This window comes from Taudactylus pleione, unplaced genomic scaffold (assembly GCF_031769625.1).
Source record: "Taudactylus pleione unplaced genomic scaffold, aTauple2 ptg000451l, whole genome shotgun sequence".
Lineage (NCBI taxonomy): Eukaryota > Metazoa > Chordata > Amphibia > Anura > Myobatrachidae > Taudactylus > Taudactylus pleione.
Genome location: NW_028284853.1, coordinates 4,509,691 through 4,527,827, shown reverse-complemented (window position 1 = coordinate 4,527,827; position 18,137 = coordinate 4,509,691). Strand labels below are relative to the sequence as shown.

At 48.5% G+C, this 18,137-nt stretch overlaps 1 protein-coding gene across 1 annotated transcript in view; it reads right to left on the bottom strand.

Annotated features, from left to right (window-relative positions):
- The window catches only part of LOC148505526 (NXPE family member 2-like), a 61,087-nt gene extending 43,169 nt beyond the window's left edge, over nt 1-17,918 (bottom strand). The window contains exon 1 of the mRNA XM_088448152.1: nt 17,860-17,918. The gene's annotated coding sequence lies outside the window, so the exon portion shown is untranslated. The remainder of the gene's footprint in view (nt 1-17,859) is intronic.
- Nucleotides 17,919-18,137: the final 219 nt, after the last annotated feature.

Here is an 18,137-nt window from a genome sequence, read left to right as displayed (position 1 = left end):
CTCTGGGTCTCGCACCAACAGGGGGCGGCTGTCGATTTTGATCGACAGCTCGCACCGTTTTGGAGGCGGGCAGGGGGTGTGGTTGCCCAAATGGAGGCGTTCCCGACAGAATGCCTGCCGTTTGGGGGCGGCCCCACTGACATCACGAGTGATGTCAGTGGTGAGCTTCCGGCTCTAATAAGAGCCAGAAGCTCACTGGGGCTTGCGGGAACGAGACCCGCCCGCAATCACCTTTTCTCTATCAGAGCCAAAATCACTCCCACTGACATCACTAGTGATGTCAGTGGGCCGGCTTCTGACGGGAGGCGTTGCCGTGGGAACGCCCCCGTCAGGGAGGCACGCCCCCGGCACGCCCACCAAAGGGGGCGTGCTGTCAATCAACATCGACAGCACGCCCCCTTTGATCAGACACATCGAGTGAAGGACTTTCCTTCGCCCATCGCGTCTGGCGCATGCGCACGATGGAGCTCCCTCCGTCGTGTGCATGCTCAGTGCAGAACATCGACCCACTTGTGAGCGGACAGCCGCTCGCGAGAGGGTCTGAATCAGGGCCACAGTTCACAAACAGAAAAGAATTATTGTTTTTTTTGCACTTGGGGGGTAGCACCCCTGATGGACAGATCACCCCCTGGGCAACACTACAGCACCCCTTTAGGACTATAGTCTTTATGGGACACTGCACAACACAGCCCAGCTAGCCCCTATAGACTTTGGAGTGGACACAGCCCCTATGGACAACTGACTGCACAACACAGCCCAGCCAGCCCCTATGGACTTTGGAGGAGTGGACACAGCCCCTATGGACAACAGCGGCACAGCACAACACAACACAGCCCAGCCAGCCCTAACTCCCACCCTCCCTCTTCACTGTCCACAGCCGGAGTGAAAAATGGCGCCGACGCGGGGACCTTTTATACAATCCAAAACAAGTGAGATCCGACAGTGGGATGATGATGTTTTGCCTCGATTTCAGATCCGAGTCAGGCGGGAAAACTCGAGCCTGACTCGGATCTGACTCGGTTTGGGGGGGTTTGGATTTCAGAAATCCGAACCCGCTCATCCATAAAGTATACTAACCCTATTTTCCCCCCTAACCCTCCCTTAGGGGTGCCTAACCCTAACCTCCCCCCCAAGTGCTTAACCCTAACCCCCCTCTAAGTGCCTAAACCTAACCCCCCCGTCCCCGCAGCCTAAACCTAAGTCTCCCGGGGGGGGTGCCTAACCCTAACCTCCCCTTCCCCTAGCCTAACCCTAACCCTCCTGGGGGGGGCCTAACCCTAAGTCCCCTCTGGGAGACCCTAACCTAACCCTCCCCGCCGTGGCTGTCCGCGCCCGGCTTACCTTCGTTCGGTATGCCGAGTGTCGGTTTTCCAGCGTAGGTCTAATGACAGGCGTCAGGTTTTCGACTCCTGTCATTAGTACTTTGCCAGGATTAGACAGTCGGGAAGCCCTCCGGTCGGCATTTAGACCATCGGCTTCCTGACTACATCGTGTGTCACCAATACCAGATTAATTTCTACATGGGCCTGGAGCTGACATTTAAGAAGGGCCTATTGTGTGCTGTCGCAGGAAGTGTTACCAGCACAGCGGGGGTGTGACTAGTAATGTGGGGGCTAACGCTATGGGGGAGATCAGTATGAAATACCGACAGTCGGGATCCTGTCGGTCAGAATTCTGATGCTGGGATTCAGACAGGGTTAACATACAGACACTTGTTGGTCGGTATGCTAACCCTCTTCCTCTCCCTCCCCTAACCCTCCCTCTTTGGTGGCTAACCCTAACCTCCCCCCCTAGTGCCTGTACCTAACCTCCCCCTACCCGCACCCTAAACCTAACCCTCCCCACTTAGTGCCTAACCCCCTCCCCTCTAGTGCCTTGCCCTAACCCCTAAACCTAATCCTCCCCCCACCCCGCTACTTACCTTCGGCATCCCGGCGGTCGGGATGCTGGTGCTGGAATGTAAGCGGCGGCATCCTGCTATGTGGTTGTGGTCTGCACAGGTAGTGTGGTCTGTGACATGGGGTATGGATAGCACCATGGAGAGGGCATAGCTACCACCTACTTTCGACAACATACATCTCCCTCCTCCCTTTGCTTGTATGAAGCATACACCACCTGTTATATTATTGATTAATGAATAGAAAAAATATATATATATATATATAATCAAGTTGATGCATGAATGCTGCAGCGTATGAGTATGAAAACACTTTAGCGACACTCCCATAATACGCCCATGAGATGGATCAGTTTTGCCCGCATTCATAGCGACCTCCCAGGAATGCTCATAACTTTTCCATGAGATTTCTGATAGCGAGCGTCTCAATCACACAGCGCCTTTGTGCGTGTACACGATGTAACACATGCACCGTACAAGATTATAGGAATTTTCCTGCACGCCTTATAGCAGAAAATCGCTCAACTATGTGAACATCGGCATTGCGTGCGACTCTGAATTAGGCCCATATTATATCCATGTGTATTACACACAATTATCAGCCAATTGTAAACGTACTTGGGATAAGATATAGGCCCTCATTCAGAGCCGTACACTCTGAGCAGAGCGCACGCTCTGAATGAGGGCCGGGCTCCATTTTCATGGAGCGTCCTCCTGGACGCTCGTATAGCTGTGGGTCACCACCCACAGGCTATACGAGCGTGCATTGTGATGGTCGCGATGGTCGAGACCATCGCGACCATCGAATTTGCGAGCCGGAGCCTGCGGTTGAGGTTTTCAACCGCAAGCTCCGGAGTGATTTTGGCTCTATCAGAGCCAAAATCACTCCCACTGACATCACTAGTGATGTCAGTGGGCCGGCTTCTGACAGGAGGCGTTCCCGTGGGAACGCCCCCGTCAGGGAGGCACGCCCCCGGCACGCCCACCAAAGGGGGCGTGCTGTCAATCAACATTGACAGCACGCCCCCGTTGATCGGACACAACGAGCGAAGGACTTTCCTTCGCACGTCGCGTCTGGCGCATGCGCACGACGGAGCTCCCTCCGTCGTGCGCATGCTCAGTCCATAACATCGACCCACTTGCGAGCGGACAGCCGCTCGCGAGTGGGTCTGAATCAGGCCCATAGTTCACTTGTTAGTGGCCATTACCAGCCATCCATTAATGCCAGATAACCAGAAATTGTTTCCAATGGGTACTATAGAAAAGCAATACTATAGAAAAGCAATACATACACACCCATCTGGTGCGATACCACTAATACAATTCCGTAATTAATTAGCTTAATACTTAATTAGCTTAATAAAATTGGCTCACATAGCAAATAAATGTATGTATTTATCTGATAGAAGAGGGGCCCCAAGACCGAAGCGTCCTCGTATAAACCACCAATAGCATTATTAATATATATAAATGCACATTATTCTGATTGTGAACAGAATAATAAAAAACACATATTGCACATATAAAGAGTAAAACATACAATCAACAATTTGAAGAGATATTCATTTCGGTATAATTTACATATATAAACCCTATTCTGGAAAGAGCATCAGAAAACATACCACCCGTGAAATAATAATATATATATATACGGGCAGAGGAACGGCACTGCAGACACAAAACCAGCTTGGATCACGTAGGCATAGTCAACGTTGCTGTGCCGCACCTCTACCCGTCTAATCATCAAGTTTGCGAGGGCACGCAGCCAAGTATTTCAGTAATAGGAGTGCTGGACCCTGAGATAGATAGATATATATATATATATATACACGATCTAATACCTTACCAAGCAACAACTGGACCGTCCATGGTGCCGCTTTACCGAAGCGGTACCAAGGACCATCTGGTGTGGGTATTCAGCATTTCTCAGTATTAGGTTTGCGATTTACTACAAATCCCTTGCAGGGACAGATCTTGTGATAAAGCTCTGTCCCTGCGAATCCCCTTTGGAGCCTTATCACTGTATTTTCGCAAAAAATACCGTGATTAAGTGCCCGCGCATGCACCGACCGGTCGCCGCTGCTACCCCCCTCCGGTGCTAAGCCCCGCCCCCCACTATCGCGGACCCCCCGCGACCCCCCTCTCCCTTAGTTACACTTACCTGCATGCACCAGGCCTCCGGTGATGTTCTCCATTCCTCCGGTCAGGTGATCTCCCATACTGCACTGGGACCCGATCACCTGATGACCGGGCAGCAGTGCACTGTGTGAGACCAGCTGACCGGAGGGGAGTCATCACCGAAGGCCCGATCACCGGTCCCTGGAGTCAGGTAAGTAATTTTTTTTTTTACTATTTGTTTTTTTCTTTTTTTTACAGTAATCAGCTTGCGGTCTGTTTAGACCACACAGCTGATTACAGGGACCGACTCCCGGCTCTGCTCTCCCCGTTAGAGCAGGCCAGGAGTCCGGTAACCGGGGGAGACCCTGGATAACGCCACCTGGCATTATTATCACATTGCTTTCCCCGATATTTTTTTCACATTTATTTTTAGTAACTAAGGTCGGATCACATTTCTCATTACAGTTATGGGAAATGCGATCTGCTTTACTAAAAATAAGTGATACTTAGGGGTTGGAGTAGAATTTCACGAGTTCTACTCCAATTGCCCTATAGTAAGTGTAGGTGATACTAAAATAATGTGAAAAGGGTGTGAAAATGTTAATAAATAGAGCCCTATGTGAGGTATTATGTCTGACACTGTATGTTGCATATGTAGGTCACTGCACAGACAGACCACAATTCCCAGCAGTCACTGCGGCACCTCAGGAGGATGTCACATGAGCAGTGTCAGGTGGTGAGAGAGGTAGGAGGCAGCAGTTGGTCAGAGCAGAGCTATGCTGTCAGGAGGCACGCTGAGGGCGGCCATTCCAGGTTGTGCTGTGAGGTAACTGTTGGGGGCAATGGATCTGCGCTGATGAAGTGTGTGTCCCCGGACAGTGGCGGTGCAGTAACTGAGGTGATCGGAGAGGAGAGGGTAACTACCCAATCACATCCTTCCTGTGTTTGGCTGCAGTTAGGAGGCGGAGCGGGGGTGTGGACTCCAGGCGGAGCTTCTTATAAGACTGTCCGACCCACAGTGTGACAAGTCAGGGAAACTGAGTGCAGAGGCGTGGCTTTCCAGGTTGGGGTTGATCCGGAGGCGGAGAAGTGAGTACTAAAACCAGCCCTCATTTAAGTGTCCAGCCCTCCGGTACAGCGCCCGGGGATGGACAGGAGACAGCAGTTTGGGGCGCAACACTACTCATCTCTCTGGATATAGCCAGCAGAGTCTTTGGCAATGCACAGATTGCTAACCCAATATATTCATAGCCACGATATCTACATGTGAGGAGTCAGCTTGTAAACACACCCATCATACTGCAGTATCCCCGCATCAGCTTGATTAAGTTAGTAAAGTGCCACAGTACTGAAGCAGCAGGAAAGAAGTAGCCAGGATAGAAAGAGAGGAGCTGCCTAGATATAATCACCTACCCCAAGAGGTACCAAAGTCATTATTTATTACGTCTGCCAGCTCTAAAAAGAGAGAGAGGAATCACCTTTAGATATCTTCCTAAATCAGGAGTCAGCTAAACTACTACTCATAACACCTGCTGACTAACACTGTAAGGGATCAGAGGCAGGAATCACACTGCTGCAGTGTTATGAGCAGGGACGGCCCTAAGGGTGTTCGACCAGTGCAGTCGCACAGGGGCACCACCCGTAGAGGGCGCACCCCTCCCCAGCATCCCGATTTCAGCGGGACAGTATTGTCCCGCTGTTCCACCCGTGGGCCGAAGTGGCCCGTGGGTGGTCAGATTGGGAGGTTGGGGACCCCCACCGCCGCAGCTGCACGGCGGTGCTGGACCCCTGGAGTGTGAATGGAAGCCCAGCCAGTGACGGAGGTCTGGTCTTTACCCCCAGCCTGATATTATTTGGAGGCGTGCCATGCGGGCACGCCTCCAAATAACGTCACGTTGGGAACGTGACCTATGGTAATTAGGCCACGCCCCCAATTTCGGTCGAGCATGGCTTTGCCGATGTAAGGGCGCCTACTTAAGGGCCAGCGCATGGTGCCCCAACCCCTGGAGCCGGCCCTGGTTATGAGAGAACTCGTTATTAACCCTTTCTGAACTTCACAGCTGTCAGTTCTTTCAGCATCTACAATTGAGGCTGTTTAAGGAAAAGAGGGGGCAGGACACAGTGACCTTGTCATTCAGTCGGAATCAGTATGATTTACCATGGCCGGCGGTTCAAATCCCGAAAGCAGAAGCCCGTCAGGGGTGAAGATCCTGAACGTCCAAAGGTAAGTATAAACTAACCTAATTCTATCCCCTAACCCTCCCTTAGGGGTGCCTAACCCTAACCTTCCCCCCCCAAGTGCCTAACCCTAACCTCCCCCCCAAGTGCCTAACCCTAACCTCCCCCCCAAGTGCCTAAACCTAAACCCCCCTTCCCCGCTGCCTAAACCTGCGTCTGGGAATTATGGATCATAGAGAGATAGGCATTGAAATGTACTCTGTTCATGTAATGTAATTAGCCAGTTTAGACTTGTTATTCGGCGGGAAAACGGACACAAAGAAGCTGTTGGAGGCTGAACTATTACAATACAAACTGACCTATGAACTGCATCGTAACAGGAGAACCAGGAAGACGAACCAATGGGATTATGCCAACTTGTTCTAGTGTATTACCTATCTCTGCAAGGGTTTATATGCAAGCACCCTGAATCTGCTAGTCAGTCATCTTTTCTTTGCTGTTGACGGAGGTTTCATAGTTGATGCTGGGAATCTGGATTCAGAGTGCGTGCGTATGCATTCGACTGTACCTAGTGATTGTATAATCTGTTTGCGCTAATTGTATTTAGATCACAGCGTGTAACTATCTGCTTTTTGGTGAATAATATCTTTTTGTGCTTTGGAAACACAATCAAAGTCTGGAAAGCAATTATTTCTTGTGTGACTTATAACGCTAAATAGCAACATTTAGGGTGTATAGATAGGTAGGAATCAATAGTTGGGGGCTGGTAGTGAAATCACGCTACCATTCACACGGTAACACACGGTAACACATGGTTATCGATCTCTCAGCAAAGGGTGGAGGTGCCATACGCAGGAAAGAACGCATTGTGCCTTAGAATACCTGCTACCACTTTGTTGCTGAGAGACCGTTATCCGTTATTGTGTGAGTTCAAGGAGCGCTGATTAGAATCCAGGGACCAGGAAGGAAAAAGTTTGTTTTCCTTCATTGATAGAATTTCATATTAAAAGGGGAAGTCGCTCAATAGCGTAAGGGTAATAATATGTTTTATGTAGCAGTCGCATTATTGTATATGCGACTAGTTGCACAATAGCGTATACGTATTTCCTGTATTGCTGCCACGTGTTTAAACAAAGCCGTTGAGATTGCATTGTGATTTTGATAGCGTGATAGCATTGTTTTAAAGATCTTAGTCGGTGCTGCCATATCTGGGAAAACATTTATTTTTCTGTGCAGGAAAAGGTGTGTAACAGTGAATGTGTGTTTGTTAGGGGTAACATGTTCCCTAGCTAGGGGTATCAAGTATATAGGCAAATCAAATATTACAGAATATGTTATACACAGTAGTGATATATATGCTAGGTATATCTATGCTTCTCTTAAGACATAAAACTTAAACAATTAAGAAACTTAGTCAATTAATTACATGAATTATATATTTCGATTCCTACCTATCTATACACTCTAAAATTGTTGCTGTTTAGTGTTATGAGTCGCACAAGAAATAATTGCTTTCAGACTTTGATTGTGGGTCCAAAGCACAAAAAGTTATTATTCACCATAAAAGCAGATAGTTACATGCTGTGATCTAAATTACAATTAGCGCAAACAAATTATACAGTCACAAGGTATAGTCGTTACATACGCACGCGCTCTGGATCCAGATCCCGGCATCAAAGATGAAACCTCCGTCAACAGCAAAGAAAGATGACTGGCGTCTAGTTTCAGAGAGCCTGCATATATACTCTTACAGAGATAGGCAATACAATAGAACAGGTTGGCATGTTTCCATTGGTTCTTCTTCCTGGTTCTTCTGTTACAGTACAGTTCATAGGTCAATTCGTATGCTCACAGTCCAGCCTTTGTGTCCATTTTCCCGCTGCATAATAAATCTATACTGGCTGCATTACAGGATACATTTTAATGCCTAACTCTCTATGGTCCATAAATAAATGACACATGTTGCGATTTCTTCACCAATGGAACCAGAAATCTACAAAGACACAGTGGTTTAGAATGACACCAACATGGTCTGCTTATCATGCACTAAACCTTAGATATCAAATAACATGTATTTCACAACATTACTGATAATGAATGAAAACCTTAAATATTAACCTTAATGCTAGGGATCCTATTTATGTAAGTGTGCAGTGTGTAAGTATTGGGGTATTAAGAAAAGACGCTAGTTAGCGTTGTGCGACTACGTGTTTGTGGAGTACACCGTGGTACGTGTTTTGCAGGGTTGACGTGTTTTACTAACTGTCTGTATTTATATAATGAGGACTTTTAATATCTTTCTATTGCATGGGAATCGCACAACGCTAAATAGTAGCATCGCTGTATGTACTTATGCATGAGATTCGCTAAAATGGCGCTGGGCGGCCATTCGCAAAATGGCATCTTACTGCCATTCGAAAAATGGCGTCTTGCAGATTTAATTTTAAACAGATTCTGTCATATTCGCATGGCTTATTTCAAAGAGCCATAACCTGTGTGTATACTCTTTTATCTATACACATACAATACTCTCTTATTCCATTCCATTCTATTGACACCACCTTATTAACAATTTCCAAGGTTTCGTAAACAATAAGGCTTGTTGTTCCCCCCACATGTTCCCCCCAGGTGGTATTTATTCATCAGTTGTCCTCCTTTGGTTGCATTTGAGGTGTAAATAAGTATGTCATGCTTGGGGGTCTTTCACACCAATATATATACAACCTCTTATCTGCTCTTATCATGGCTCCTCTTCTGTCCCATACTGGACTAAGGACATGTCAGTTTATAATTACCAAAGGTACAATACTTTGATCTTGATTATAACTGTATCAGGGGCATTTCTAGAGAGGAGGGGGCCCGTGTGCAGTCTCCGACACTGAGCTGTGCGCGGCCAGCACCAGAGTTATAGACTCTGGGCACTAGAGTGCGCCCAGAGTCTATAGCGTATGCACAGGTCACCAGGAAAATGGCTGTGGCGGCCATTTTACCTGTACTGTGCATTCGCAAATGACGAGAAAATGGCCACCACGGCCATTCTCCAGTCGTTTCACAGCGCCGGACCCCCGCGCCGACGTGGGACTTCGGAGAGATAAGTAATATTATGGGTGCAGGGTGTGCGGTGCGGGGCCCCCCTTGACCCAGGGGCCCGTGTTCCCCGCACACCCTGCACCCATTATAGATACGCCCCTGAACTGTATGCATTCACCTATGCATACCAGTGTCTGTTGGTCTAAGCAGTAAAAACCTGTTTCTTAAGATGGGTACACACTGACAGATACATTGGCCGATCAATTGATCGGCCAAAGTATCTGCTGCCCGTCGGGCAGTGTGTACCCGCGATATGTCGGCGAAAGTCGGCGTTCACTGACATATCGCACTGGCTGTGCCACACAGCCGATGGACAAATATGTCTGCATCGGCAGGTGTGTACGGGCGGTCGGCAGACCGCCCATACACACAGAGCAGCAGCCGTAAGGAGGGTGCGGAACACCCCACTCCCCCCCGCCGGGACACGCCCTCCGGACGCCGGGGCCTGCGGGCAGACACAGATGGTGGTTGTTCAGTGTGTATGAACAACCATCATCTGCAGATATATCTGTACAGTTTGTACCCACCTTTACACAATTACTAAACCTTACATTAAAATATACATACCTAAATACCTGCTACTAAACATTTACCTTATACAGTATATCTAAAATTACAATTAATGATGTTTTAATTCTGGCAATGTCTCTAATCCTGACATTCACCAAAGTATATTATATTTTACAATTGATTTCCAGCTGCGACAACAAGCAGGAATCTCTCCCAAGGAGGTATGTATCAAACCTTAGCGACATAAAGTGGAGATGTTGCCCAAATCAACCAATCAGATTCTTCTCTCATTACATAGACTGTGCTAGATGAATGACAGGTATAAGCTGATTGGTTGCTGTGGAGAACTTCTCCACTTTATCTCTCTCTATGACTTGATACATTTCCCCCCAGCCTCTTCTTGGGATTCCACAAAGGTATGGATTGCCTAGTAGGTGTTCTAGCATCAGTTTAGAGAGGTTCTGCATTAAGTTAGACATAAAATGGGCACTCTGATTGGTTAACATTTCCATTAGGAACCCAACTCTGGAGAAATGGTTATGAGGACAGCTGCCACCTTAAAAGAAGGGGGGGATGCAGATGTGAACTATAAGCACTAAGAATTACTTTGGGCAGCACAGATGGTGTAATGGTATTACAGCACTGAGGTCATGGGTTCGATTCCCACCATGGCCCTAACTGTGTGGATGTTGTATATTCTCCCTGTGCTTGCGTGGGTTTCCTCTGGGTACTCCGGTTTCCTCCCCATACTCCAAAAATATACTGGTAGGCTAATTGGCTCCCAACATAAAATTAACCATAGTATGTATGTGTGTGAGCATGTGGTAGGGAATATTGGGCCTGATTCAGAGCCGGACGCTCTGACAAGAGCGCTCACTCTGAATCAGGGCCGTCCCAGTTAAATTTGGAGCGGCCTCCTGGCCACCCACAGCTTATGTGAGTGGCCAAACAGATGATCGCGATGGTCAAGACCATCGCAACCATCGGGCTTGCGACGAGACCCTTGTGGTAGGGTCTCGTCTGCCGCAAGCCCGGAATGCTTTTGGCTCAATCAGAGCCAAAAACACTCCCACTAACATCACTAGTGATGTCAGTGGGGCCGGACCCAGACGGTAGGCGCTCCCATGGGAACACCTCCGTCTGGGCAGACACGCCCCCGGCACACCCACCAAAGGGGGCGTGCTGTCACTCACCATCGACAGCACGCCCCCTTTGGTGCGAGACACCGAGCGACAGCTTCCCCATCGCTCGCCAGGTCTCGCGCAGGCACACGACGGAGCATTTGGGTAACATCGACCCGCTTGCGAGCGTACAGCGCTCGCGAGCGGGTCTGAATGAGACCCATAGATTGTAAGCTCCACTGGGGCAGGGACTGATGTGAATGGCCAAATATTCTCTGTAAAGCGCTGCCGAATATGTGTGCTCCATCTTAGGCTGGTAAACCAGGGCTGCGTTTGCAAGAGTGCTTATATTTGAAGTGCTTAATTGAAAGTGTAACTAGAATTTTTAAATTGAAGCTGGAGTTATTCAGGAGTTATTACTAACTATACTTCTACCTGGGAAAGACTGTGATGTGATTTTTCATTTCTTATCATCCACAGGTAATCTAACTACTGCACCTAACATATCTTGCTGCTTGGTGTTTCTATTACACAGCCTTTAAAATTGCTAGGTAATTTAACTATAGAGTATTTCATATAGTTTTAAAATCTGTACCAAGGCAGGAAATTACTCTGTATCTGTGTTTGTGGGTTGTCCTCTCACCATTTGTTTATTTGCTTGCTGACCCTTTACTGTTTGGGGAGGGGTAGAATCAGTGTGGATACCTGGTTTCAGCCATACTTATTACTTACACCTTAGGCTGCTAAGCCAGGGCTGCGTTTGCAAGAGTGCTTATATTTGAAGTGCTTAATTTAAAGTGTAACTAGAATTTTTAAATTCAAGCCAGAGTTATTCAGGTGTAAAACAGGAGGAGAACAGAAGGAGAAACTAACAAATCAACTATTCCTGCTATTAAGGACTGTTTTTAAAAACCACCACACTTCCAACATGCCTATGGATTGTGCCTGTACCTGGATCCCCAATGCTACTCACATCCCTCCTGACCTCCTTATGCAATTTGCTTATCCACTCCAACTATGCCATACCAAATGACGCAGCAAGTTTACCCCTCTAATGGACCTCGGTTGTGGCCCCCAAATCTTGAGGCTTGGTGATATTTGGATCAACTCATTGTCCTTTCCTCTTAAGTTTAAACTAACCATTCCATAAATGTTATATTACTGTCACCCTTGTATCCAGCCCATCTGTGTCACCCCTGTCTGTCTGCCCCCTCCCCTTAGAATGTAAGCTCTCACGAGCAGGGCCCTCTTCCCTCATGTGCTTCTCCTTCACTTGATTATACTTTAATATACAACTGTACCCCACCCTTGGTTGCCGACACCATGCTGCTTATCTAAGTGTTATGTAGCAATGTATTAATCATGTATCTGTCCTGTATTGTTTGTACTGTTAATAACTGTTTTCTTGTGTGCTCATTTGTTTATGTACATTGTAAGGCGCTGCGGAACCCTTGTGGCGCCATATACATAAAGGATAATAATAATATATAAATAACTGGCAACTGGCTAATAAGAATTCTAATGATCACAATAATTATAATAAACTCCAACAATGTATGGTTTCTTAGAACATGTTTGGCCAAAGATGTTTGCCCACCTACCACGTCACCTTATAAGGCTGCCACCTTGTCTGCCCGTATGGAGGAGATAGCCACAGCTTCTCAGTACCTGGTGGGATTGTGCACCAGGGTGAGGTTGTATCATTTCCCTGAGCTCCTGGGAATGGCCAATATCTACAGCAATGCACTCAAGGGGTTCTACTATAATGTGCAGGGAAGTAAGAGAGGCACGTCCTAAATCCCCAGGCTTTTCCACCATCTGACAAGCATTATAGGAGCAGCAGTAGTAGGCTATTTTATTCCGCAATCATGGCCACAAAAAAAAGGGTGTTCTAAGCGGGATTTTTATGTTTGCCCAAATATTCTGCCTTCATGAATTATCCTCAACAACCTTTCTCTACATGTCTGGGGTACTACAAGCTGTTTCTCAGTAACTCCAATGTCTTGCAAACCAGTGACTGATTTTTCTGTATACAGTCTTCCTCTTCCCAAAACAGTCTTGCTGGTCAGTCTCAATGGGAGGCAGTTCTGCTCACCCTCTCATGGTAGGATCTGTTGATTGGGCATACTGGAAAGCCTGACTTCTAGCTTGCATGTAAGTGACTACCAGAGCCGGCCCTAGCTAATTTGGTACCCTAGGCAAAATTTTGGCTGGTGCCTCCTATGAAGATGGAGCCGTGAGTCATCACTCATGGCTCTGCACCTCAAAGGCCCATGGGAGGTGTAGCCGTGGAGGATACCGCTGAGAAGGAGGTCGCAGGACCTTGCCGGAGGGGTAAGTAATGTTCAATACCAATGGCATATTCGCTAGTATCACATCGATAAATACTAAACGAAATATGCCGCTGGTAATATGGATCGTTGTTAAATTGAGCCCTTATGACTCCACACTTAGGCCCGTATTCAATATTGGAGCAAAAAAGTCCGTGCTGGACTTTTTGCTCCACATCGGAGCTTTTCTGGGGATAAAGTATGGGTCGCATGCCCGCTTTATCCCCGTATTCAATTTGGAGGCAGCGAAAACAGGAGCCTGCGGAAAGGTAAGTATCGGGAAAAATAGGGGAATTCATCCTGGGACCCCCCTAATGATGTCCAGACATGGGGTTCACTGTGGGTATCCCCGTTTAGCCCTGCAGAATGTGTTCTGCATTTTTAAATAGCCGCGGCAGGTGTTTTTTCCGACATTCACACAATCTGAGCGAGTGAGATAACCATTCACAAACGTCAATAAAGAGACAGGCTTGTGATTGGTCAATTCTGCTTACCTCGTCCCTTTCTGCATTCATTGGCTGACAGAGGTAAGCCACATGACGTCACAGTGTTAGGTTCCCCGTAAGGACTTGAGTGCCTCCAACAGTAATGCAGGACAGGGCAGAAAACCCCGCTTCCCAGCACCACTAACTTACCCTGTCCTGTCGGCACCAAGCATTGTTATGCACTGCTCTCCTTTTGATTTTTGTAAATGAGTGGTCCTATGCATACCTGGACCACCTCATAGTTTCCTCTATGGAGCTGAATGCCCCTAGACATTATAGTCGCCCTAGGCATTTGCTTAGAATGCCTATGCCTAGGGCCGGCTCTGGTGACTACTGATAGCGAGGAGCAATGCATTCTGTATATGCATTGTCTGCAAGTAGGATGTTAAATGGGGGAATTTTTATCAGTCATCCCTGCTAGTGACACTTCCCTTCCCTAACTAATGTGGAGGATTTAGCCTGTGCTGCCTGCTGTAAGGTGACCACGGCTAGCACAGTTTAGACATTCCTAATTCAGATACACACATCTTTCCCCTATCAGTCCCTTGGATCTATGAACAAACATGACTATTTGCCACAACAACAGTTGCCGATCCGTCTTTATTAATGTGGCCACTTGGAGGTCTGATCTGCGTTTTTTAGAGCCGTGTGACACAATGTTGCTGTCTGTATGTTTCCTACAGACATCTGTTATGATTATTAAAACTGATATAAGATGAATATTTAACAGTCCTAAATTATACATTATCAGGGGATGCCGGCAATAAGTAAGTATAACCAGGATTTAAAAAAGAGATATCTGCTACGAACAAAAGCAGAACCTGGTCTTGATAGCTGACACCAGCTTCAGATGGTGTTAGCCATTATAGCCTATGTTACAGTAGTTATTGTAATCAGAGGCGTCACTAGGGTTGGTGTCACCTAGTGTGGTAGCTCATGGTGTCACCCCCCACCAAAATGATCTCCTCCTGTATCACACCACACAGATTCCTTAATGTTTTGTACTAGTTTCACATGTAAATCATAATTCCTGTATATCACTAAATGCAATACAATATCATATGCACAGGTAAAATGACACAAAATTTACATAATAGTTATGCAAATTAAACTCAACGCCTAAATTATTTTTGCACACTTGCAAGGTATTACGGATGTGAGTAAAGGGAAGTGGGCATCTTTATAGTGTGCTGCGGCGATATTGCGGCCACAGTCATTTGCATAATTTTGCAGAACTGTGTGAGCAATTGCTACCACATTTGCATTAGCGATCCATGCTTAATCAGGCCCCAGGAAGGTTTCCCCACTTTTTAATTTACTTCTTGTAGGTCACATTTTGGTTTTGGCACAGGGGTAGGAGGGCAGAGTGCAAAGGAGAGCAGAAAGGGAGAGGGGAACTGGAGGCACAGGGTGGGAGAGACTACACAGGAGAGCAGAAGGGGTACAGACATGGGGAAGGGGGGTGGAAGGGCAGAGGGTAAAGGGGAGAGGGGAACAGGGGGCACAGAGGTGGAAGGGCAGGGTACATAGGAGAGCAGATGGGATATCAACATGGGGAGAGGGGAACAGAGGTGGAAGGGCAGAGTACACAGGAGAGCAGAAGGGGTATCGACATGGGGAGAGGTGAACAGAGGGCACAGAGGTGGAAGGGCAGGGTACACAGGAGAGCAGAAGGAGTATCGACATGGGGAGAGAGGAATAGGGGGCACAGAGGTAGAAGGAAAGAGTACACAGGAAAGCAGAAGGGGTATCGACATGGGGAGAGGGGAACAGGGGGCACAGAGGTGGAAGGGCAGGGTACACATGAGAGCAGAAGGGGTATCGACATGGGGAGGGGGGAACAGGGGGCAAAGGTGGGAAGGCAGGGTACATAGGAGAGCAGAAGGGGTACAGACATAGGGAGAGGGAAACAGGGGGCACAGAGGTGGGAGGGCAGAGTACACAGGAGAGCAGAAGGGGTATCAACATGGGGAGAGGGGAACAGGGGGCAAAGTTGGGAAGGCAGGGTACATAGGAGAGCAGAAGGGGTACAGACATGGGGAGAGGGGAACCAGGGGCACAGAGGTGGAAGGGCAGAGTACACAGGAGAGCAGAAGGGGTATCGACATGGGGAGGGGGGAACAGGGGGCAAAGGTGGAAGGGCAGAGTACACAGGAGAGCAGAAGGGGTACAGATATGGGGAGAGGGAAACGGGGCACAGAGGTGGAAGGGCAGGGTACACAGGAGAGCAGAAGGGGTATCGACATGGGGAGAGGGAAATGGGGCACAGAGGTGGGAGGGCAGGGTACACATGAGAGCAGAAGGGGTATCGACATGGGGAGAGGGGAACGGGGCAAAGGTGGGAAGGCAGGGTACACAGGAGAGCAGAAAGGGTATAGACATAGGGAGAGGGGAACCAGGGGCACAGAGGTGGAAGGGCAGGGTACACAGGAGAGCACAAAGGGTACAGACATAGGGAGAGAGGAACCAGGGGCACAGAGGTGGAAGGGCAGAGTACACAGGAGAGCAGAAAGGGTACAGACATAGGGAGAGGGGAACCAGGGGCACAGAGGTGGAAGGACAGAGTACACAGGAGAGCAGAAGGGGTACAGACATAGGGAGAGGGGAACCAGGGGCACAGAGGTGGAAGGGCAGAGTACACAGGAGAGCAGAAGAGGTATCAACATGGGAAGAGGTGAACAAGGGGGCACAGAGGTGTGAGGGCAGGGTACACATTAGAGCAGAAGGGGTATTGACATGGGGAGAGGGGAACAGGGGGCACAGAGGTGGGAGGGCAGGGTACACATGAGAGCAGAAGGGGTATCGACATGGGGAGAGGGGAACAGGGGGCACAGAGGTTGGAGGGCAGGGTACACAGGAGAGCAGAAGGGGTACAGACATGGGGAGAGGGAAACGGGGCACAGAGGTGGGAGGGCAGAGTACACATGAGAGCAGAAGGGGTATCGACATGGGGAGAGGGAAACAGGGGGCAAAGTTGGGAAGGCAGGGTACATAGGAGAGCAGAAGGGGTACACACATGGGGAGAGGGGAACAAGGGGCACAGAGTTGGAAGGGCAGAGTACACAGGAGAGCAGAAGAGGTAAAGACATAGGGAGAGGGGAACCAGGGGAACAGAGGTGGAAGGGCAGAGTACACAGGAGAGCAGAAGGGGTATTGACATGGGGAGAGGGGAACCAGGGGCACAGAGGTGGAAGGGCAGAGTACACAGGAGAGCAGAAGGGGTATCGACATGGGGAGAGGGGAACATGGGGCACAGAGGTAGAAGGGCAGAGTACACAGGAGAGCAAAATGGGTACAGACATGGGGAGAGGGAAACGGGGCACAGAGGTGGAAGGGCAGGGTACACAGGAGAGCAGCAGGGGTATCGACATGGGGAGAGGGAAACGGGGCACAGAGGTGGGAGGGCAGGGTACACAGGAGAGCAGAAGGGGTATCGACATGGGGAGAGGGGAACAGGGGGCAAAGGTGGGAAGGCAGGGTACACAGGAGAGCAGAAAGGGTACAGATATAGGGAGAGGGGCACCAGGGGCACAGAGGTGGAAGGGCAGAGTACACAGGAGAGCAGAAGGGGTACAGACATAGGGAGAGGGGAACCAGGGGTACAGAGGTGGAAGGGCAGAGTACACAGGAGAGCAGAAGGGGTATCGACATGGGAAGAGGTGAACAAGGGGGCACAGAGGTGGGAGGGCAGGGTACACATGAGAGCAGAAGTGGTGACATGGGAAGAGGGGAACAGGGGGCACAGGGTGGGAGGGCAGGGTACACATGAGAGCAGAAGGGGTATCGACATGGGGAGAGGGGAACATGGGGCACAGAGGTTGGAGGGCAGGGTACACAGGAAAGCAGAAGGGGTACAGACATGGGGAGAGGGAAACAGGGAGTACAAGGTCTGAAATACTATTGGATTAATATTGAAATTCATTATTTGTTTGTTACAAACAAATGGTAATTTCAATACAATCCACTTTTACTTCAGCAAAAATAAATAAATATATATATATAGGTGTAGCTGGATGGCACTCCGAGTCTTGTATACAGTATATAAATGACTGCAACCACAACAGTCAGTCCAGCGTTTCAGTATTTATTACCTTTGTCGAGGACCAAAAGATTATATGCAAAAAGCTTACCTTAAATAGAAGAACACCACTCGTGCAGAATGAGACGCAGCAGTCCACTTCAATATATATTCAACTAAAAAGACAGACAGTATAGCGTGTATATATGCAAATTGGTAAATAAACAAGTCTGTAAAATACATACTATTAGTGACTTTCAATGCACACTGGCACTGGCAGGCAGCTGAGCCAGCCAGGACTGAGCCTGCACTGGGTGGGTGCGCACTTGAATGCAGGATTGCAGGTCAGGTCCTCCTCCCTCTTGCCACAGCGCTCAGTTTCCTCTCTTC